Below are 24,848 nucleotides of genomic sequence, written 5' to 3' on the forward strand. Positions count from 1 at the left end.
CTTTCTTTATAGAAATTTCCAGGAGTGCTTAAATGCTGATCTGTGGGTCAAGATTCTAGTTCTGTGGTTTCTTATCTCTATATCCTTGGCAAGTTTTTTAGCTTCTCTGTGCCTACAAGTGTCTTTACTTGTACAAAGGAATAATGTCAGCATCTGATTTACAAAGTTATTTTTGAGTTTTGAATTAACCCATATAAATATTTAGTCCACATGGGTGGAAAAGGGAGAAATCAAGCATAGCTAAAGAGTAGAGAGCAATCAGGACGATGGCAGGCAGCGAGGCAGGAGCTGGGCCAGACCTGATGTGCTCTGGAAGCCATGTTCATAGCCTATCCTTATCCTAAAGACACAGTGAAGTCATTGAATTGTTTTAGGCAAGGGCATGACATGATCAGATCTATGATAATGTTGAAGCTAAGGAAAGAGGTTATGATCAGGATTATTAAATTTGCACTCTCATTCTGGAACATACCAAGGTGACTATTTAGTCATTTTGTCACTGTGAAATGGGATCTGGATTAGGTTCTGATAGACTAGCTCTGTTGCTCTAAAATAGAAACACTCATTGTTGTGTGTGTAGTATAAGGAAAAAAAAGATTAATCAAAAGACAAGATAATAAAGTAAAAAAGAAAGACAAGTTAAGGCAGGACATTAATAGAAAAATGTTAACTCAAGCCATCATACTTAGAAACAACACATATGTATAGTCTATGTGGTATTCTTATATAAAAATGATGCCATATAATGAATGCATCATTGTCAATATGTAAGGAAAAAGAGAGGGAATGAAATTAAAGAATGGAAAAGGATATTGCTTATAAACATATATGCATACATAAATATAAGTTACAGCTTCTTTACTATGTTTAGCATCCTGAATCTATTATTTGCATATCCATGGATTTAAACTACATAATTAATAAAAGTTTGAGGTAAATATAATTTGTTTCATATTTTAAATATATGGCTATATATATTGCTAGATAATACAACAGATAAACAGAAGAGAGCATAACAAGGATATTAGAAACGAATTGCATTGAGTTAATTTGGGGCTAAAAATAGGTATTTGCATTTTCTCTTGAATTTGAAGGCAATTTAGAGGAAGAAAGGGTTTCTGGACAGCCAGATATCAGCCAAATCCATAAAGAGCCAAGTATAGCTCCAATCTATCATCTGGAGCACACTACTGCTGAGCCCTACCCTAGCCAAGAGAGTCAAGTATAAAATGTGCTCAGAGCTCCTGATTCCTCTCCAACATTTTTCACTCTGCTTTGGCTGATGTTCATTTAGGTTAGATTGCCTTTTTAAATTTTTTTTCCAAAACAAGAAGACATACTTCATCAACATAAAAATGTTCTTGAGACATTTGTTCAATAAATGCAAATGATTTTAAAGTCTAAATTATGGAGTTGGTTTAATAACTTCAGAATATGCTATCTAATTATCTGGGTTATCGAAGAAAAAAAAAATCTTCCTTCCTTCCTTCCTCCCTCCCTTCCATCCCTCCCTCCCTCCTTCCCTCCTTTCCTCCCTCTTTCTTTTTTCCCTTTCTTTCTCTTTCTTTCTTTCCTTCCTTTCTTTCTTTCTTCTTTCTTTCTTTCTTTCTTTCTTTCTTTCTTTCTTTCTTCCCCCACTCTTTCTCTCTTCATTTTTATTTCTTTCCTTCTTCTCTCCCTTTACCCCATCCCTCTTCCTCTCTGTCCCTCTCTTCCTGCCTCTGGACATCTTTTCTTCCTCTCTTTCTTTCCTTGATTGAACTAATTGGGTGGTCAGTGATTGGTTCCTAACCAATAGCCACTGTGCAACATAATCTACATTCTGATAAATAAAAACTAATTTGCCATTGAGGAATTTTGTGGTTTACAATTATTACAGCCAGTTCTAGTCACCACATTGCTCGGTTTTGTGTCACCAATTGAAGGAGCATCAGAGACCACCTTTAGACCACTGTGTGTCTAATATTATAATCTAGGCCTTTGGTTTCTACTAATTATTATATTGAGGAAACTTATCATAAGAGACAACTCCATAAAACATCTTAGAAATTGGATATTTCCCTAACAAACATCTAATGTTTCTATAGAAGGCATATCATACTTGTATGGTACTTCATAGATGACAGAATTTTTAGTTTTTTTTCTTTTATTTGTTTATTTTATTTATTTATTTATTTTGAGAGAGAGACAGAGAGCACACATGAGCAGGGGAGTGGCTGAAAGAGAGGGAAAGAATCCCATGCAGGCTCTGTACTATCAGTGCAGAGCCCCACACAGCGCTCAATTTCACGAACCATGAGGTCATGACCTGAGTAGAAATCAAGAGTTGGATGCTTAACCAACTGAGCCACCCAGGCACTCCAATCATAGAGTTTTTATATTGTTTCATCTCACTCATTCCTTCAATATTAATTTATTCACAAAATTATTGTGTGATAGTTATATACAACATCAAAGAAGATGTCTTTGACCTTAAAGAATTTATAGTCTTGTCACTCACTCCTTCCAAAACCTATAAAAAGTAGATCTTATTATCTCAACCTGAGGCTTACAAATTTTTAATAATTTAAATCAATAAGGTGTGAATGCTGGGTAAAATCCTTCTGAATCCATGATTCTGAGTCTCTGACATAGCCTGTACTCATCAATCCCTCCTAGTAAGCCCCATGAATGAATTCACAACAGTGTTTCTGGAGTCAGATGATTCTGAGTTAGGATCCCAGCTCTGTTTTTTAATACCTATATGAATGTGAGCAAATTACTTTTCTTCTCTGAGTGTCCCCATTAGTGATAGGGACTGGTCACACCAGTCTTCACACTACAAGGTTGCAGAGAAAACTGCTTCCAAGACTGTAGCAAATGAAAAGGTGGAGGTGGAACATGAAGGGCTGAAACTGATATGGGGTCATTGAGGCACTTAGCATGGGTATAAAAATAAAGGGGAGGTGGCCCCAATCAAAAGATATCTTAATATTAAAATCAAATTGGCAATTTATGACTCATAGACTGTTTTTGTAAAAAGAAAAGTTTTATCAGAAACATGTTTGGGTTGGGTAAGGAAGTGAGTCAGGGTTGTGCAGGTGCAGGGTTAAATATAATATTTAAGATTTTGAGACTTTGTTCATCTTTGTAGTAGGCAGAATCTAAAATAGCACCCCAGGGGCACAGGGGTGGCTCAGTTGGTTGAACATCCTACTTCAGCCCAGGTCATTATCTCATGTTCATGAGTTCAAGCCCCGGGTCCGGCTCTGTGCTGACAGCTCAGAGCCTGGAGCCTGCTTTGGATTCTCTGTCTCCCCCTCTCTCTGCCCCTTACCTTCTTGTGCTCCCTCTCTCTCTCAAAAATAAATAAACATAAAAAATTTTTCAAAAAAATAAAAAATAAAATAAAATAGCACCCCAGAAATTTCCTTTGCTAATCCTCAGAACCTGTAAACAAGATGAGTGATGTACTATCACTCTTATGGTTATGTTATGTTGTTATGTTATGTTATGTTATGTTATGTTATGTTATGTTTTATGTTATGTTATGTTACTATGTTAGGTCACAGTTGATCTTAAGGTAGGAAGATTATCTGGGTGAGCCTGATCCAATCGCACAAACCCTTAAAAAGCAGAGAGCTTTCTCTGGCTGATAGCAAAAGAGGAAGGGAGAAGGTATAAGGGAGATCTGAAGGTAGGAAGGATTCACCTTGCCACCACTGCATTTGAAGAAGCAAGGAGTCACAGAAAAGGACTGAGGAACAGCCACAAGGTATGAAACTGACTAGGCAACAATGACAAGTCCTACAACCACAAAGATCTCTATTCTGCTATTAACAGGAACAAGAGTGGAAGGGAATCATGAGCTAAAGTTTGATTTCAGCCTTGTAAGATCCTGAGCAGACCCAGCCATGCAGTAGCCATGCCGTCACCGACTTCTGACCCACAGAAACTGTGAGAAAATAAATGGATGTTTAAGCCACTAAGTTTGTAGTAATTTCTATGCAATGATAAAATTCATACAATCGTGAATATTTTGCAATAATTTCTGTGTTAAATATATTGTATTAAATTACCATTTATCTTTATGATTGACCTTTTCTCAGCATGCCTTTAAATTGTGTAACCTGAGTGTAGTGTCTCATTTACCTCATCCTTATCCAAGTCTTGCAATGCTTGGCATAAAGAAGGCCTACAATACCTGTTGTTATCTTTATCCTTATTAGTTCACAATGACTTCTAATTGCAGTCTTACTGATAGGGAATTTTCTTAATCTTCCCAACTTCGTCAAAATTTCTCCTCTTCAACTGCTCCTACCCACCAATGGCCAATACTCATGCCTCCTTACTTACATCAAATCCACCTAGTCCTGAGATTAGTCAGATGATTGCCAATTAGGGCAATATGTTAAGGATATCACCAGATACCATGCCATGTAATTGTCTTCTTAAAAGGTCCCTGCCTCTCAAACAATTCCAAAGTATTTTCCTCCTATGTATTTGGAAATTTCTTTTTAACATTTGGTATGGTACTTTGGATTCACATTAGTAAGAACATTATCTCTCATATATTTTACCTTTCTCCAGCTTTCTTTTCAAAATAACTTTGCTAAATTTAGGCGATTTGGGAAACATGGGTTTGAATATGGGAAGTTAAGAACAAAAAGGGTAATAGCTAATAAATTTACTCTCTGATCTAGTGCATATGTGTCTAAATTGTTAGAGTAACTCTTGCTGAGTTGAAGACAACTCTTACTTTATTACAAAAGGAAGAGAAGCAAAGTAGCTATAAGGGTCACATAATCACCCATATTAATGACTGTTTTCACTATGATTGAATCATAGATATTTTTTGTCTATAGAAAGTGGTCATTTTTACTGCACATGTTGATTCATAGTTGCATAACTAATCATGACAACTTTATTAATTGCTTATTATCAAAGGTTTTCTCTTTTATTAGAGAACAAGTGACTTCCTTCCCTTATACTGGTGTGTGTATATATCTCTGTGTGATAGAGATTAATGCATAAAGCTTTGCAGGAAACTGCCTCATTGATTTTGTTGCCTTTATATTTGTCTTCCTTAGATGACTTCCACTAACATAGATGGAGGATGTATAGCCCATTCCAGTGGGACACCCAGGGCCTTGCCTATGGTGGTTGGAGTTCTGGCTTAAATTCAGGCAGCTGAGTAAGTAAGAGGTTACAGGGGTATTTTTAGAGAAATGAATGCATTGTATTATTGGTTATTTTTAAAGTCCCCAGTCCAGCACTTCTTGATGGAAGTACTCTTGTAAAGTATTAATCCTTGCTTGTGTTTTGTATATTAACTAGGAAATGCATTGCCAATGCTGCTGTAATCATGTGCCCTGAAATATTATTCAATGTTGTAACGAGTTGTACACAAGTTCTATCTCTGGAGTCTATGTGTTTGAATATTCTCATGCCATACTTTCAAATTCTTCAAATCTCAGGCTAGCCAATCCACCACTCTACCATATGATTTGGAAGTGTTTTCAAAAACTCATGTTGTTTCCCCACATTATTTAAGACTTAAATTGATTTCTGAGATTTTTTTATGCAGTAGTAACTTCTACTCTTGCACATAACTTAATTTAGCAGCATCAGAGCTAATGATGAATAAATGTACCCACCTCAGTACATGGCACCTCCTTTTAGAGAAAACTCTCCAAAAGTCTTTATTGAAGAAAAGTATCAAATCAGTACCTTAGTCTTCAGTGCTATGATAGTGCATTGAATACAAGAAAGCTGATGGGGTAGTTTTAAAAAATGTCCTGACAGAGTCAAGGTGATGGCCATTTTTAGCTGCCCTGCTATCCATCACCTCTTTCAGCCAAGCATACTCCATCATATGCAACAGCCTCATGAATTTATGCATCAAGCTGTGCAGCCAGTCGTGCCGAGGGCGCTGGTGACAAGTGAAATTGCTGTGCGCCTCATTTAGCTGTTTATTGCGCCTGAGTACGTGTTGCAGCTGTCATCCCACGATGGGATGATAGTGCTCGTTAATAGACAAGACAGGCAAATAATGATGGAGGCCACAGCAAGAGATGCTCATCTGCCAATGGGCTCTGAGCAATATCACAAACATCCACAAAGTTTTCCATCAAAAGCAGCTCTGTAAGAAAATAGAGAGGGCAGGGCTGTTCTTCACAGGACTAACAATGGAGATTAAACTTTTGAAAAAAGTGTAGCCCAGTAGATTGTGTAACTTAGGGCTGGCATTTGGGGTTCTACACCGTGCTTCCCTTTTAAGAGAATCCCAGGAAAATGACCACACACACCAACCCGGTTTGCCACCAGTGTGGCAATACAAGATGACTGTATTCCTGCTGCACACCATGGAATTAACCTTAACACACTGAACAGTTGGCCTTACTCCCCTGCCATCCATGGCCCCAAGAATTTGCAAATGTTATTTCCCATTTGAAGACTTATTTCATACATTTAGGACTTCGGATTGCTATCTTTCAATTCTTCTCAGTAATTCAGTGGAAAGTAACTTGAAATAGAAATATTCTATCTTTAGATTTGAGTGGAATTTTCTTTTGTATAAAATTGAATTATACTCAAGCATTCATATCTTGGCGTATAGGAAAGAGGCTCTTAATAAAATCTTTCCCAGATGAAAGTCTGTTAAACAACTATCTTCTATTTCCTTCCTTCCCTGAATGTGTGGTGCTTAATCTTATGGGTATTTTAGAGTTGGTGATGAGCAAATGCCTTAGTTATGGGCTTAAATGTGAATCTTTATGATTTACCAACAGATTATTCATTGTGTAAGAATATAGAACTTAAAGAGTTAATTAATATGTTTGGTATAATGAGATGAAGCAAATTCTGACACTCCTTTGCAGACTTTTATACACAATAGTGATCTCCAAAAACACTTGAATGCTATGCTTGAAAACTGGGTATTGTTTTGAATCCCAAATATAGACACAAACATCAAGTTCCAAATTGTGAACTCAGAACAGAAATAATTATAGATATTTTATAGTTTAATAGAAGAACTTGGAAAACCCATCAACATAAAAATACGGAAAACAAATATAGGAATAACCATTAAACACACACAATTTGGGGAATGGCTCTCTTGTATATAATAACATGTGGCCATGGTCTTTTTTGTGGTGTCCATCTTACTATGAGGTGAGACTGTCAAAAGTTTAATAAGGACATTATTGTTAATAAGTATGTCAAGAACCATAGAAAGTACTAACTAGGTCTACATAGAGAGAACACTTTTATTAGGATCCCAGAGGTATAATGATGGGAGAAGAAAAAAAAACAAAAAAACCTTTAGTGTGGCCTTTTCATTTTAATGATGAGGAAACCAAGTCCCAGAGAGGCTAAGTGACCCGGAGAGGTCTTCAGTCATCTGCAGCACCTGCAGTAAACCCAGGTCTCTGGGACCCTAATGTCCTCCAGAGCTGCCTTAGCTGTGACATTACTCATGTTCTTGCGGGGACTGACAATGTAGGCTGTTTTTTTTAAACTACTTATTAACAAAAGTCTTGTTTATATTTGTATGTTATTTTGAAGGGATATTCTGACTTATTTATTTATCATTTATATATGGTTATTTCTTTAAAAAATAAAGTAGAGTAGGGAATACAAGGCATCTAACAATGAAGTTAAAATAATAAGGGTTGTGTCATGAAAGACAAGAGAGAATTATAGCAAAAAGCTCAGGCAAAGGATAATTACTAGATTTGAATATAAAATTTGCCACTGATTTAAAAAGGTTGATTCATTCTTAAATGTGATCATTGTCTTTGAGCCAAAAATTACTTCAGTGAGAATGGATCTTTAGCTTTATGATGGAAATAAATGAGAAAGTATAAGTTAACTTGCAAAGAAAATAGTTTTATGATGCACATTTCAGGAATCTACATATTCTGTAAAGTGAGGCACATCCATATTAATTATCTAAGGTCCCTTCCTTCTTTAAAACATTCATATCTGTGAATCTGCTGTTACTTAAAATGTATAACAAAATTCAGTAGACACAACTTTCCACTGGGTATCTTGATCCAGGAATATCTGTTTGTCTTAGAATCTTTGATAAACAGTATACAGGGCAATGTGTATTCTATAACAATTAATTTGGATGCACAGTAGACATCATTATACAGGAGCTACAAAATCACATTTGGATTATACATTATAGCAGTGATTTAGCTCAGAGTCTTAATGTAAAATCCTATGGACTAACATGTAATAACTTTATGTACTTTATTTCTTTTTCCCTATTCTGTGCTTACTAGGGAATAATACAGTGGGAGCTATATTATTCTGCTCCTTTGCTTTTTCAAAAATAACAACAACAAAATTTTTTGGCATTTATGGAACTAATGGTCAGCAAATTTAAATATGTTGACTACTTTTTCTTAATTAAATGGAAAAGAGATGTGTGTTACACACACACACACAAAGTTTTATTAATGTTTCATAAAATGGTTGCTACAATCAAAGGAACTGCTCTGAAAATTAAATTACTGGGCTGACTCTGGAAATCAGCATAATATGCTCTGTTTAATTCAGTCATGCTAAGATGTTAGATTCTCCTTCATTCTCTCAGCTTTCTCTCTCCTTCACCTGGGGGCATCTGCTGATGAGTCTCTTCTAGAGGTTGTTTAATGACTATTTTACAGGAACTGTCAGCTTTCTAAAGCCCAGTGGCATTGGGCGTCACTGTATTACCAGCCTTTTTACACAATTGGCCTGACTGTAAATCGGAGGTTTAAAAGTACAAGAAAAGCTCCTATTTGATTTAATGACTGGCTGATGGAGGTCGATTAATCTTTCTGTGCTCAGATGTTTTACTCATAAAGGTCATCTATTGTTTGTTTATACTCACTTTTCTGATGTTAGAAACACAAGAAATAAGAAGGCCATTTTGAGAAGAGCAGATAGTCTCCTTAAGAAAATCCCTGTCATATGCACTCTGGGATTTGGACTCAAATCCTAATTATACAGTAAGTGAAATGAACACAGCCTTTACATTAACCTAATGTAAAGCTGCAAAACCACGATACCTGCTCAATTTGGTTAAAGAAATTAAAGATGGTGGCTTTTTTTTTTTTTTGGTAGGAGGAGGCTGTTTAAAATGCAGATCTTTTTGGTTGCATAAAGAAAAATATTTTTTCCTTCCCCTTCTTCACCTCTCTTAAAAAACCAAACGGGAATCTTTGAGCACTATCACCTTTACTTAGGGCATTACTTTTATTCATGGTTAGGAGCTCTATTTTATAAAAAAAAAAAAAATTGAAAATGTATCTTTTTTTTCAAATTAGATTAATTCATTGTAATCTTGGGATATAATACAAAGTCTTGCTTCTTGAATGTTAACATGAGTACTCAGGTTATCCATCAAATTATTTTTTTTTGGTTTTAATTTTTGATCAAGGGATAACTTGTTTAATCAAAGAATGTGTCAATCAGTCGAAGCTAGTCAATGAAGAGCGTGGATTGAGAGTACAAAAAAGTAGTGCACAGAAGGTGACCCTGAGGAAATATTCAACAACTTTGTAAATCTACTTTTTAAAGTTGAGACAACATAGCAGAGTTATTCTTTGACCAACAAAATATTACCTGACCATTGGTGTCTCCAAACAAATGGAATAGAACAATGTTTCCGGCAGTTGTCCTGAATGGAGGTTTCTGATTACAAGTGACTATAGGAGAATGAGACCCATGAGCAGGTGGAATACACATAGTGAACAAATATGGTTGTAAATTCCGCCCCGCCACAACCTTTCAAAAGTGAGAATATAAACGCTGAAGAAAAATAGAGTCCCATAACTTTTCACTGGACAACCTATCTATTCAGACATGCAGACCAAGGCTTCCGGATATTAATTTTGGAAAATCCCTGGAGGTAGGAATTTCTGCTATTACCAAGCTATTCGGGTGTCAAAAAGCCACAAAAGTAAATTTAACATTGTTTTCTATTTGAATCTCAGGTCCACATTCTACTACCAAATGGTCACAGAGCAACCATACATACTAAAATGTTGAGTCAAAGTTTTTCTCGAAGTATTCTTTGAAAGGCATTTCTAAGGGCAAATGTAAGAGAAGGGATAACTGACAGGCAATCTCTGATAATACTGGCATAACATAACATAGCTGTCTTCACAAGGACAGTGCCTGTTTTACATTCTTTTTTTTAAGTTTTATTTAAATTCCAGTTAGTTAACATACAGCGTAATATTAGTTTCAGGTGTAGAATTTAGTAATTCAACACTTGCTTGCAACACTCAGTGCTCATCACAATAAATGCACTCCATAATCCTCATCACCTATATAACCACCCCCCGCCCACCTACAACCCCTGTTGTAACCATCAGTTTGTTTTCTGTCATTAAGAATCTGTTTTTTGGGGGCACCTGGGTGTCTCAGTAGGCTAAGCGTCTCACGTCGGCTCAGGTCACGATCTCATGGTCTGTGAGTTCAAGCCCCACGTGGGGCTCTGTGCTGACAGCTCAGAGCCTGGAGCCTGCTTCAGATTCTGTGTCTCCCTCTCTCTGCTGCTCCCCGACTCATGCTCTGTCTCTCTCTTTCTCTCTCTCTCTCAAAAATAAACATTAAAAAAAAGAATCTTTCTTGGTTTTCTTCTCTCTTTCTCTCCCTTTTTTCCCCTTTGCTCATTTGTTTTGTTTCATAAATTCCACATATGAGAAATCATCTGGTATGTGTCCTTTATATTTATCTTGATGGATCCCAAATATCCAGTACCTAGGACAGTGTTCAGCATCTGGTAAGCACTCAATAAATATTGTTTGAATGAAGTAACCAAGTTATGGTGTTTTTCATGTTCAGTAGGGGACTTACTAAAGTGTCTAAATATTACATTCCTCATTGGAATTCAGACTGCCTCCTCTTGCTAAGCATGAAGGAGCAATGAGATTGGACATGGAGATGGAAGCTCTAGTCTCAGCTCTGTCAATCTGTGACAACCAAGCAAAGCACTCAAACTTGAGCTTCTCCAATGCTTATCTGTAAAACCCAGGATAGGATGTATCATTGCAATCCTTGACAACTGTGATACTCTGATTCTTGGGTCCCTGCTGTTCTCATATGTGGTCAGCTATTTTTTTTCCATCTACTTGCAACTCTAAATTATTACTAACACCTAACATTTACTAAGCAGTTAGTTATGATGGTAATATTATCTCCCCTAATTCTCCTAACAATGCTGTGAGTTAAGTTTTTACACATAATGAAACTGGAGTTCAGAATGATTTAAAAACTTGTCCTAGGGATCACATTAGTCCCAAGTAGTATAGAGAAGGCTCAGGCCTTGGGCTCCCACTGCTGATTTTTCTGCTCTTTCCATTGTGCTGCCTAACTCTATATGTGGCTCATTCTTTCCTGGACTTCTAAAAGTATTATAAGTTTGTATTTAGTATTATAACATTTTGAATGGAATTCCCAAAGGAAACAAGACCCTCTATGAAAAGTCCAATTTATTATGAGTCAGACATTCTGAGTTGTATTGTTATCAGAAGTGAGGAGTCTCCTCTGATCCCCCATATCTCTTCTCATTCTCTGGTGGCCAGTGTCATGCACTTTCAAGACAGCTGGCCAGTGGACTCTATGGCCACAAAATAGAGCTCAGCAAGCTGCTCACACAAGGACTGAACTTGTGACCTTGGCGTCATTTCCATCACACCCCAAGCAATTGAATTAAATAGCCAAAGACAAGTCTAACACAACATGAAATGAAACACAGTCCCAGAGATGTGGAAATATTTACCATTCAGTCTATTTATATTTCAATTAATTTCAATTTTTTATTTTGAACTTGCACTTTGTAGAACAGTATACTAGGAACTGAAGAATAAATGCATAGTCTGGACCTCTAGAACTTGAAATATAAGGGACGAGGGGGAAACATTTCTGGATGACCACAGGTCCCAAGAGATGGCAAGCCAGAAGTCATGGAAGTACAAAGCCAGAAAAATGCTCCAAATCTATAGAATGACTTTCCATATCTATAAAATCCTTTAGGATTAGCAATAGCCCCCAAAGTTACCACATCAAAAGGACCATTTAGGAACGCATTGGCTCTCATAGCTTGTTGGATCTCCAGTCTTTGCAATGGCTCTGGTTTGACTTTTGTCTTCTCTGTATTGTGATCTTGTTTTTATTTAACCCCAGCAGATCTCAGTGAACTTTGTTCCTTCTTTTGAGTTTCCATTTATTGTTCCCTAGTGCTCTGAGTACTTACTGGACCTTATCTTTGATTTTGCTTTTACTCCCTTATTCTTTGGATTTACTTCCTCCATATTATACTGATGGTCCTGCTGCAGTTAACATGTGGATTCCCTGAACTAGTTGCTTCACACTGTTCTCTCCAGCCTCCAGAGGAGCCCAGAGATTTTCACCTTAATCCTTTGGGATGCTACTGCACTAAATGCCTAGGGACAGGGGTTCCAGAATCAAGTGTATGTTGAAGAGACAACCTTAATATTTTATTTTCAACGGAGTAAACCCAGAAACTGTGGGCTAAGGGTTCAACTCAAGGTCAGCTTGACCAGGAAGCAGAATTTTCCAGATAGATTTTGACTTTTAGCTAATGAACTAATTAAGGGAAAGGAGTGTCAAGGAATGGCTTCCTCTTCTTCAGTGCAATGGACTGAATGTTAGTGTCCCCCACCCCCCAGTTCATATGCTGAAATCCTATCCCCCATGTGAGGCCTTTGGGACATAATTAGGTCTTGAGGGTGGAGTCCTCATGAATGAGATTAGTGCCCTTTTAAAGGGACCCCAAAGAGCTGTCTTGCCCTCTTTCTATCATGTGAGGATACAAGGAAAAGAAGGTAGTCTACAACCTAGAAAAGGACTCTCACCAGAACTCAGCATGCTGACATACTGATCTCATACTGCCAGCCTCTAGATCTGTGAGAAGTAAATTTCTGTTATTTATAAGCCACCCATTCTATGGTACTTTGTGATAGCATTCTGGACTGAGATACTCATGAGTCTTCTACCTTTCTCGGTTGACTTTTCCTTTAAGATTCCTTCCAACTCTGAGATTTTGAAAGATTTAATGCCAGCCAAGCTGAGCATATAGGAAAATGTGATGGTTCATTTTCCTGCTTCTGTTGTCTACAAATCCATTATTTCCTTCTAGGAATTCACTCCATAAAATGAGTTATATTTTTAAACCACCGAAAGAAAACATTTAATTTATAGGGTTTAGAAAAAAAAGATTACCCTTTATTACTGTTCAATAAATAGTAATTAATTCAAAGTTGTTTGCTCAATGCTGGCTCTTAAGTTTGTATCCCCAGCAAGCTATATGCAATATTTAAAATTAACCTCAACTTCATTATTACTATATGAGTCCAAATCCTTAGAGTAATCTCACTCTCTTGATATGGGCTAACTTCAATATTACATCTTAATGTATGTTATATTTGGGATTCAATTTAAGTAAGTCATGCCCCTGAGTATGTTTAAATCTTTATTTTCTAAGATTTCTACAAAATAGGACTGACTTAAAAAAATCTATAATTGTTAAAAATGGATGAATTTCCTACCAATAATTGCATATCAAACACAATCAAATGAACTCCAGTTTGCTAAAAGATTGTTCTTTATTGCTTTGACAATAGAATCTGGAGACCTACTGAAGTTCCATTTTGCTATTTTTTTCAAGAAAGTTTCAATGAGTTTAACAGATTATCTGTTTATATCTGTAATGATGAGGAGGACAGGAAATTCGGACAGCAAAATAGGTCACTTCTTAGGCTGGCTGCCAGACTTTGAAAACCATGATAACAAGTTGGTTCTGCCAAGTAAGTGAAATCCAAATGCTGGCTGAAACATTTGCAAAAAAAAAAAAAAAAAAAAAAAGAAAAGAAAAGAAAAGAAAAAAAAGTAAAAAAAGGAAGAAAGAAACCCATGCTAATAGGCACTAATGTGTGAATAATAATTAGCGCTGTGTGGGTGAAATTTTCAGAATGTATAACATTAATGTAGGGGTTTACATACACATAAACAAAGCTTTAACATGAGCTAATGTGAGCTATGATTATGGAAATGTGTAAGGGCCAGTATAACAATGGTGAAATTCTCATTTCAGATAAGCTAATTTTAGGTATAGAAATTCTAAGAATGTTAATCATTATTATAATCTTATAAAGTCCTCAAAGATTATATCTATATCTATGTCATCTATATCTATATCCCTTTATATGGGAAACAGGTCTGAAGTCTGATAAAGAGTTTAGTAACACAAAATTAATGCATGTGAAGTTAGACAAATGTCATGTATACAAAGCCACACTACATAGATGACTGCTGAGACAGCTATTTATCCTTCCCTACCTCCTGGACATGCCACCCTCCAAGGCATCCATGCTTCTATTCTTTAAATCTCTTTATATGTCTTTCTCTCTCTCTCTCTGTTTCTCCCTCTCTCCCTCTCCACCTATTATTTATCTGAAAATATAGGACCAGTTTTCTCAGTGAATAGTACAGAATTATAGCTAAGAACCATCATGGGCTTAGTTTATCTAACATGAAGAATAAATTATTATTCTCTTAGAAATACTGCTGTGTCAAGGTCAGGGTTGAGGTCATTTACAAGGCAATGTAGAGGACAGCATATAATTTACTAGCCAGAATCACTCACAGCTGATGTGTGTTGGGGGGATGGGGATCTTTCCATCAGAAATCTATACTCATTTAGCTTTCATAAACAAATGCTTTTAAGAGTATAAAAAAAAACTGTGTTGTGAGCTTAATTAAGAAGCATCAAATTACCCACTTCTTTTGTTCACCTTTGGAAAATATATTTAGTAGCTGATGATTAGCGACCTGTGTGTTTATTCAACAGAAATAAGAAACTAAATCAACATGTTCTAATGTGCTGTCCTTTGCAAATGAAGATAACACTATTGATTCACAATCAAAGGGCATGCATTTATTTCTTTTTTTCTTTTGGGGGGTTAAAGTATTGATGATGAGTAGAATATCATCCCCAGTTTTTTTACCTTATCTAATTTGTGACCAGCACGTTAGGAAATAGCTGCTCAGGGCAAAACAAGTAGCCCTTGATTGTGAAGCACAGTAAACACAATACACAAAAATTTTGTTGTTGTTCCAGGCACAAAGTGACCCAGAGAGTTTTAAAATAATGTTCAGATAATCCTAGCTTTCAGTGTTTCCAAACATTTTTACTGATGGTCCCATTCACCACTACCACTTGTTGTAGAGTCTCCCTTTATGCTAGGAATGTGCCTGTGAAATAAAGAGGGCAGAAAAAGGGACCATCAGGGAAGAATCCAGAAATAGTAAAGTCAGCTGCCTGGAAGCAAAAATGATCTAATGTTCTGCAAACATTGTAAGTGACATTATGGTCTTAACCCTGTAATTTCAAGTCAATATTTAAAGCCCACCCTTACCATTTCAATCTAATTTCAAAATACTGTGAAGAATCCCCCTGTTTGATAGATCCTGCTTCTCTGTTCTCTAGCCTGTGTCTTTCCGTCTCTTTCTCCTCATAAGCTTTCTTTCAATAACCATTGCTCTAAGCCAAAGGGAATTAGAGACAAGTTAAATGAGGCCCCAAGTTGTCTAGTGGAAAATGTTGACAAAGAGATAATTATCCACTACATATTCTCATGTATTTAAAGATATAGTACATATAGAAGGGGCACTCGATCCATGCTGCAGGGAGAAGGAAAGAAGGCATAAAATAGATGGAATGCTAGGGAAAGCTTTCTGGGGGAGCAGTTTCTGTTTACCCCTGAATTTCAAAGCTCTCCTCTGCTGATCTTTTGCCTGTACTCAGTGAGTATGTCCAAGTATTCCCTACCCTAACAGACGGGAAATCTTCTCATCAAGCTAGCATTTCTCTTTAACAATAACCCAGCTTCTTCCACGTGGCCAGCTTCCTTCCCGTATGCCTGGATCACATGACCTCTGCTTCCCAGCTCTCACAGCTCACCTGAAGCTTTTCCACCTTCAATTGTCACTTTTGAGCACTTTTTCTTGTTAGAAACTCTTTATTCCCAGGAATTCCACATCATACCTCGTTCTGATTTCCCCTCCTTTTCATGATTTCAACTCCTTTCCTCTGCTCCCATTCTAAAACCAAGTGTTCTTGGACTCCCTCTTTGTTTGATTGCTCAGCTTACTCTGTACATTGTCTTTAGTGGTGTGTGTGTGTATGTGTGTGTGGGTGTGTGTGTGTGTGTGTGTGTTGAAAGTGGGGCTCATCCATTCTCTTGATCTTAACTACCACCTACATATGTCTATCATCCAAATACTAGTCTCTAGCCCTCTGGTCTCCTCTGATTTCAGAACTTAATACAGATGTTATGAAAAATCTCTACTTGGCCGTGCCAGAGACATTTCCACATTTTCAACAGGCTCCAAAATGTCTCTAACCACGTCCTCCTCAGCCTACCCCATCCATATCAAAACTTATTGCTCATTATAATGCTTCTAACTTCAAGCCCTAGGGGTCATTCCTCAATTGCCTGCCTGCCTTCCTGCCTTCCATACCTTACAGATGATCACCAAGTCCTTCTATGTTTACCTCCTAAACATTTCTCAACTCTATTTTTTCTTGGCCCAAATAGTGCCTTTTTACTTCCTGAAGCTTCTCCTGACCTCCAGTAGGTAGAGTTCAAAGGCAAATTTAACATAAACCTAATAAGCTTCACCTTCCAGATGCTCACTTGAGTGTTCCTCTTCTCCGGAGGCCCTGGGAGGAGTCTGACAATGTACTTAGTCAATTTGGTTTGTTTGTTTGCTATCTCTTTCTACACTGACTCCTTCTTCATTGCACTTTTCTTTAAATTGAGTGGCCTTGGAATGGCTATAAGCATTTTTAAGCTCTGCCTAAGAGGAGGGTGGGCTGGGAATACACTGATTTGGGTTCATACAATATATTTATGTGGTTTAAAAATCATTTGTGTGAGGACTTCAATTATTGCTAGCCATCCAGGACTAGGAATGGCTTCCAGGAATCCTCTTCATCCCCACTGTGTCAGCTCACACAGAGTGGTAATACAAAGCAGCTGATGCAGAGTTCAGGTCATCATTGTGACCATGTCCTGTGGCTCCAGAGGCAGAAGCATGTATACGTGCTTGTAGGGTACAGTAGAGTGCACAGTAGAGTGGAGGAAAAACTAGTCTGGAAATGTCCAGGCACAGAATCTAATCTATGGGCAAATTCTTCTGATTGTGAGACATGTAAAATTCAGAGCGGAAGGCTCATGTCTTATTGATCCCAAGTCAAAGTGGAAGTACTGTCCTCAAAAATACAGCATATATAATTGGAAACCCATCATGGACTCTTTTTTCTTTTTTGATGAAAATAATGTAAATTTACCAAGTTCCTGCAATTTTAGGGCAAACTCTTGTACCAGTGTTGTGGTTAGAAACTCATATTTAGGGCATCCCAACATAATGAATTACTTCTTAATCTACCCGACTCACTTGAAGAAAATCTATCAGTTTCAAAGGAAATAGCAAGCAAAATTGTCACCAGTGAAGAAACAGCCTAAAGAAATCAGTGTTCTGGTGATAAAACTCCTACACGTGTTAATTAATATGTCAATATATGTAGTATGAAAGTAATTTGATGGCACATTTAGGTCATTCCATTCATTTGAGTTGCTCTTATATATAAATTAGGATTATATAAATTATATAATCCTTATATAAATTAGGATTCCTTTTCCTAAAGAGGACCCCCAAGCTTGCTAGAGGTCATTGTTCCCATTTTTCAGTTATGTAAACTGAAGCAAATGCAGTTTATATTGCTTTTCCAAGGCCAGTTAAGTGGTAGTAATAAGTCAGAGTAGGGATTCAAATCTAATTCTTTTAATTCTAAAATCCTAATTATTTTTACCATGCCAAAATGCTACATCTACTAGTTAGAATTTATAACACAGTTTCTCTACTCAAAACCAAAGGTCAATACCATTTCATAACCAAATGATGCTATAGTATATAAAAAAAAGAGCTTTGGTAATTTTTTTTTACATTACTATTACTTAAAATTGAAATGAATTATAGATATTATTAGTACTTACTGATGTACAGCATATGATTTCTTAAGACTTTGCCAATGCAAATTTCAAGGATTATACTACTTAAATCTTAGCAAATTCTATTAAACACATTAATGGAAATCATATTTTTAAATTTGTTTGTAAATCTTCAAAATTATCAACGTGTGAAGGCAATCTGTTCTTCACACTTTACCCTTGAAAGTTGATATTAGCCCTCTGAAAGCAGCTAAAAGGACTGAGGTAATAATAAATGAGAAAATGAATCCTTGGAATGATAATTAGAATGGCACCCAACTGAAAGATCATGACAAAACATGGCATGACAAGTAGTGGAAATTAAAAGCCAAAATTAATCAAAATATGAAATAAGCACCAATAATTAAAGTCCCTTACAAAAATTAAAGATAGTGACTCCTTTAATGATGAAAGAAGCCTTGAAGGTATGAATATGATACATTATAATACAATCTGCTACTTGGCGGCAGCCAATTCACAAATATTCATGTAGGAAGAACGGAGAAAGTGTTTCTTACATGTTGAACCCCTAAATCTAAATAAAAGCAAACGAATAAGCAAATCTGATGACAGTTTTCATTATATAAATGAACATTTCTGATTTCATTTCTTATAGAAACTGCAGAAAAGCATTTTGGCAAATAAATCCAGAGATGATTTTACCTTAGATTTAAATGGAAAAACCTTTGAAGTGGGAAGTATAAGAAAGCAATAAAATAGTTTAGTGGTTTGACCTTTACAGTTTTTTTTAATCCTTAAAATATTTCACTAAAATATTTTTAAAAAATAGAATTTTAAAACATGAAGTTGATCATTTATCTTTAAACAAGGTGAATACAGGCTGTATATGGAGTAGAAATAGGTATCATTTTGAGTTGCAGGAAAACAGTGATAAAAATATCTGATAACCAAGAGTGTGAGAATATAAAAATACAAAATAAAACTGAGTGAAGAAAAGAAACAGACTGAGAAGATAACATGGCTTTTAAAACTAAACAAAATTCATTTTAAACCATTACTGTATTCTGGTTTTGAGCTTTATTGGGTAACAAGGAAAAATAAACCCAAGAGGATATTTTAAATTTTCTCCTAACCTTGTGGATGTATTCCTAAATCTTCAGGTCATTCTAAAGATCAGAATGAGTGCATGACTAGTGTAATATAGGAACCATAAGAAGCATAACTTCTTCATAGGATGGGAATATTCACCAGGGGAAAAGAAAGCTTAAAGTCTTAACATTTTCTGAATGAGTCACATTTGATAGCAGAAAAAAATAGACATACATAGATGAATTTAGCAATCGTTTACAGTAGATTAATTGTTAAAATGCATTTTCATCAACTCAAATCTCAAATGTAGAAATTTCTACCTTTAATATTGTAAGATTAAGATTCGCAACAATCTTAATCTCAACATTCTCAAGAATTTCAGTCATGTAAGCACTGGTGTCAGCCCCTCTGTTACCAAAGGCCAAGAAGAACGTGCCACACTTCTAAGCAGGTACGAATGTCAGAGAAGAAAGTATTTTAGGCAGAAGTTGATTCTTCTAGGCTGTAGGAAGAATAGCACCAAAGATACTCCACAGAGAAACCTGAAAGCATTTGTAATGATAAGAAATGAAGAGGTGATAAAAACCAGGAAGAATCTGTCTTTCTTTGCTTGGAAATTATGAAAAAGAGAACAGAGGATAAAGAGGAGGAAAGCATTGGGTTTTACAGCATGATACTTTTTGCCACAGCTAGATTGCCACTGACTGTTGGAGCTGAGCAAGCACAACACGGGAAATGCTAGATGCATTCTACAGAATGGAAGTCAGGAATAGAAGATGGCAAGCAGAAGGAGGCAGGACAAAACAGGATGGTAAATTACACTGAAACTGACTCAGATGCCTTGCAGGGCGTCATAGTATTTCTTTTTAGTTGTTAAAGACACATGGACCTACAGATCTCAAAAAGGCAGGTTGAAATGAGTAAAATTTAGACTTTGGCTACAGATGCCAAAGGTATCTGTAAAGGTAAAAGGCCTAGTTCTTCAACTGTCCTGTGTCTTCCAGGAATCTCACCAAACCATCTTAAGTGAAGAACTTTGCTCATGCGCTGCCTGAACAATAAATAGTGTGGTCTCCTTTGTTCCCCTTAACTTCTTAAATGTCCCAGCGTATTTTTACTTTAATCAAGAAGTTTTCTTTTATGGGAACAAATATTACAGATTATTACAAAACATTATATTATTTTCCATATATTATATTCTACATATATACTATATATATGGTATATTATGTTCTATATATTTTATTCTAGATTTCAAACTGAATTCCATTCTGCACTATGCTTTACCATGCATTTTTCAACACTTCCATTATGCCCATTTTTCTTCTCTATGCCCTTGTCAATTGATTAAAATACAGAGTTCAAAAATAGGCAAAACGATAGGCTTAGTCAGTCTGGGATATGTGGAGCCCGTGATGCCGTGTCCTTATTTATACATCTTTGAGACCATAATCAATTACCGACAAGCATTGCTGACTCATGGTTAGTTCTCGGGTCTTTCTAATCCGTACTGCTCCCGCCAGTCATGCCCAATTTTATGTCTGTGAAGTCATTGTGAGGTCTTTTATGTTTGGGAATTTAATGTCACTCTCTGCCCACAAACATCCCCAATTGTAATTTTGTTTTTCAACTATGTTTACTGTGATGTTGACAATAGATCTCTGCTCTAAGTGATAATAAATTTCAATAAATTCAACTTGCTGGGACTCTCCTTGAAGGACTTCTTGGGTTAGTAATGAATGATTGGTCATTTTTTACCTGCTAGAAACTTATAACACGTTTTCAGTATTTAATAGCAATATGAGCCAAGAAAAAATTTTCTAATGTGTAGAAGGCTCTAAGGCTCATCAAATAATAAAGATACAGGTATATAATTTATTGTTTAAATTCCGTGTTATCACTGTCCATGTGGCAGCACCTGTTTTTGCCAAAAAAACATCATTAAATAGCACAAAGGAGTTTCTCGGTGCATGATTGCCAACACTGTGAAATATTTACACATTCATTTGAACGAGCTCTGACTTAAGTTAATTTTATAATAATATATTATTTAGCATTCCATTAAAACTAGAGAATAAAGTCTTAATTTTAGTGAATTCTAGACAAATTAAATTGACTTTGTTGCTAGATTTAACAACACCTGAGTTCCCAGAATATTAAGTGGAATGAGATGCCTCTTGGTAAGTTTAAAGAAAAGGGGGAAAAAAAAGAATCTTTAGGGGGGAAAACGTACGTAATGGGAAAGGAACAGCTGACTATTCACAAGTGCAATGGAGTGCCTCAAGATGCAAAGCAAAATTACATATAGCTGTCTAATACTGACTTACTACTGCATATGCTCGTCAGTTTTCACAGTTTTTCTCATGAGTTGTGACAAGATGACAACAAAACTACTGCCTTAATTACACGAAGATTGGAAGGTGTGTAACAGCCCCTCAAGATGACTGAAGAAATTTCACAGGAAATACAAACCTCAAGACTAGCATTTAAATATGCCGAGATAAAAATGTTCAAGTTACACGAAGGCTAAAATCTTGATACCCTATTCATCCTTTGGTATATGCTACTGGTTACATTTTGAGCCAAAGGCCCACTGTCCCCTTTTAGCAATATGAATACATTTTCTAAAAGTTAGTTACAACCCTCATTGGAAATCTTCTTGTTCCCACAACATCATCTCATATAAAAATTGTGGATGATATGAAGTAATGAATTTCTAATACATTCTTTCTTCTAGTGGCATCATTTGTGTTTACATGGTAGGCAAGATCTCACATATGAGGAAAGTCTTCCCAAAGCCAATTCACAGCTTGCCACTGCCCTTAGTATTCGAAGATGACATTGCTGATCATGAGTGTGCTCCAAATGGAAGAGTAGAGGAAGAAATCAATGTACAATAACACTTTCCAAATGTAAAGATGACTCTTTAATTTTCAGGATCTCTTAGACTTGACTGCCCAGATGTTTATTAAAAAGACCAACAGTCTCCGACTGCCGCGTGCCAAAATGCCCTGACTGCCTCGGCAGTCCCCCATGCCCACCAGGTGGTTGGACTGTGAGCAGCTATGAAACCTGAGAGCATTTCTATTTTCTATTTTCTTTGCCTGCCTTCTCTTCGGTTCACTGTACAGCAGCGGCTTCGGGATCTGACTGTCATTCATTCTCCACGTATCTACAGCCTCAGAGGGTTGTGCTGTGATGAGCCGCAGACTTCTGTGCTGACAGACTGGCTGAGTTCCAGCCTTCATTTCGAATGATCCTATCTTGCCAGTTAGTAGAAGTGTTGCCCATATCTGGGTCAGTTCAAAAGCAAGGTTCTAGTGAAGGCCTGGTAGGGCCCTGGAACACTGCATGGGGACCATCTCTGCCCTCTGACGACTAAATCATCGATTGTTAATGGGTGTTAAATGCATGTCGAAAGAAAGTGGATCATTAGTGTGTTCGATATATTCAAAAGGCCATGGATTTCATCCCTAACCCTCCCAAATTACTAATAAGGTGAAATACGGTCTGCTGAGGGATCCCAGAATAATCAAAATGACAACTATATTGGTGTTCAAGTTAGATGAAGATAAACACATTTGCAATATGTATTCTTTAAGATAAAGACGTGAAGTCAAAGCCAAAGCTAAGGACTTGATGCTCGTATTTATAGCTAAAAAAGTTGAAAATTAACTCAACAAATTTAGGAATCCCTCCTAAAGATCTAACTGATCACTTAGGGTATAGCCTGAACACCTACATCCCACAATGGATTATCTCCCCCAGAACCTGTCACCAGACAGGTGAAGAACCTCTACCCCATTTTACAGCAGAGCAACCGCGTCCAGACGCTAATTACTTGAGAGCCAGAATCCGGAGAACCTAGATACGAGGCTTGTACTACCTGACCACCACACCACGGTGTACTTCATCCTCATGCCAGTAGACATGGAGAATAAATATTTAAAAATTCAATAAAGTTTAGAACTAGAACTGTGTCTTTGTGTGCAAACTAATTTGAATGATTTTTTTTCTTTTTAATAATGTCTTCACCTGGTAGGTTAATTTTTAAAAAGAGTAAGCATGAATTTAAAAAGTATAGAAAAGAAAATGTCTGTAAACCTGAGTGATTATAAAAAGCTGAACAAATGCGTTTATTAATAACATGAGTGCTTTCATTTCCAGGGTGGAAGATAAGCGAGTTTTAGCTCATGAAATTATTAATGCATTGTGATTAAAATATTATGTTTTCTGTAACGTGTTCTAGATGCACTGCTTGTTATGGTTTGTTATGTTATGTAACTGCTTATATCTCAAACGTATTTATTTTATTGAGTAAATAAAACTTCGCTCTCCCTCTGAACTATATTAATTTTAATTTTTGGCCGAGAACACTGTGATTGACTGTGCTTCATTATTTTTGAAAATCTTGTTTAACATTTTTGAAACCGAAACGCTAAAAGCTGGTTTTCAGTTGTTCACCTCGTTGTTTTCATTTTGTTATATTGTATTTATTTCATTAGACAGATGACAGCTATGCCATCTCTAAAGGCCGCATAGAAACAATACCAAATTTGCACTCAGGGTGAGGTTCACTGTGCCTGTATATGCATGTTTCAGACTTCTCTGATGAAAACATATTAGCTGACTTCTTATTATATGTTCAGTCATTTTTACATCAGTGTGACTGAAAAGCACACCATACAAAGGGTCCATGTGTCAAGACCTTTTACAGAAGACCAGTCAGTGCACAAATGAAAGAGAGAGAGAGAGAGAGAGAGAGAGATCTGCCTTTCCCTCAGGACACAGGGCATCATCTACTGTGCATGCCAGACACAGGAGCACTGCATCTTCTGTATGAAATATTAGGAACATATACATACAAACTGCATAAGAAGAAAGGTCTTTTGCGTTTTTTTCCCCTCACGCATTCCAATTTAGAGACTCCTTGTTGTAGCACAACCTCTCTTTGGTTTCTCTTGTTATCTTGACTAATGCCAGTCTACTTATTGCCTCCCTCATTTCCATCAGACTGTGAGTTCTATGAGGACACAGAGGATGGCAGGATTCCTGATTCCCTTATCGAGCTACCTCATCCAAACAGCTTAGAGCAATATTTTAGCATCTAGCTGGTGTCCAATATATACTTGTTGAGAGAGTGAATGAATAAGTGAATGGATTTTCAAACATAGCCATGAATAAGTTAACTTATGACTTCTCCTTTTTCCCCTTCCTTTGTCCCTGGCTTTTTCTTTGTCCTTAGGACACAAGTGCCATTAACTCTTGCTGAGCTCTGTGGTTTTTCCTGGATTCTGCCACAACCACCAAATACCTCGTCTCATGTAGATGCTGCCAGCAACTCCACTGGGTAGTAGTCATCCAAAAGGCATCACTCCTGCTATGTCTGCCATCTTCTGCTCATCATACTTCCGATAGACTGAGGGTTTTTACTATGGTATGGTTATGTTGTCCCATTTTCAATGGAGAAGTGGGGTTAGCAGTATCTAATAAAGTAAGTATAATAATAATGGCTAAAATATACCGAGTATCCATAATGCACCAGGCACCGGGTTGGCTTTTTATTTACTTGGGCCACATCCAATTCTTATCGTGTTATATCCATTTCACACATGAGGTGAAATGACTGACCCAAAGTCACATTGATAACCATTAGCTAAGCTGAAATTCAAGCCACGGTCTGTTCGGTTTCAACATCTACATTCTTTTCACCACACCGTGTAACCATACCAAAGTTGC

The 24,848-nt window shown here is 36.6% G+C and overlaps 1 long non-coding RNA gene across 1 annotated transcript in view; it reads left to right on the plus strand.

Annotated features, from left to right (window-relative positions):
* LOC122220202 overlaps positions 1-24,626 on the plus strand; it is a 162,709-nt gene extending 138,083 nt beyond the window's left edge. Inside the window, exons 4-6 of the long non-coding RNA XR_006202719.1 lie at positions 3,823-3,936; positions 5,070-5,173; positions 24,355-24,626. This is a non-coding gene — a long non-coding RNA (uncharacterized LOC122220202). The remainder of the gene's footprint in view (positions 1-3,822; positions 3,937-5,069; positions 5,174-24,354) is intronic.
* Positions 24,627-24,848: the final 222 nt, after the last annotated feature.

Source organism: Panthera leo, chromosome B2 (genome assembly GCF_018350215.1).
Source record: "Panthera leo isolate Ple1 chromosome B2, P.leo_Ple1_pat1.1, whole genome shotgun sequence".
In the NCBI taxonomy this organism is placed as follows: domain Eukaryota; kingdom Metazoa; phylum Chordata; class Mammalia; order Carnivora; family Felidae; genus Panthera; species Panthera leo.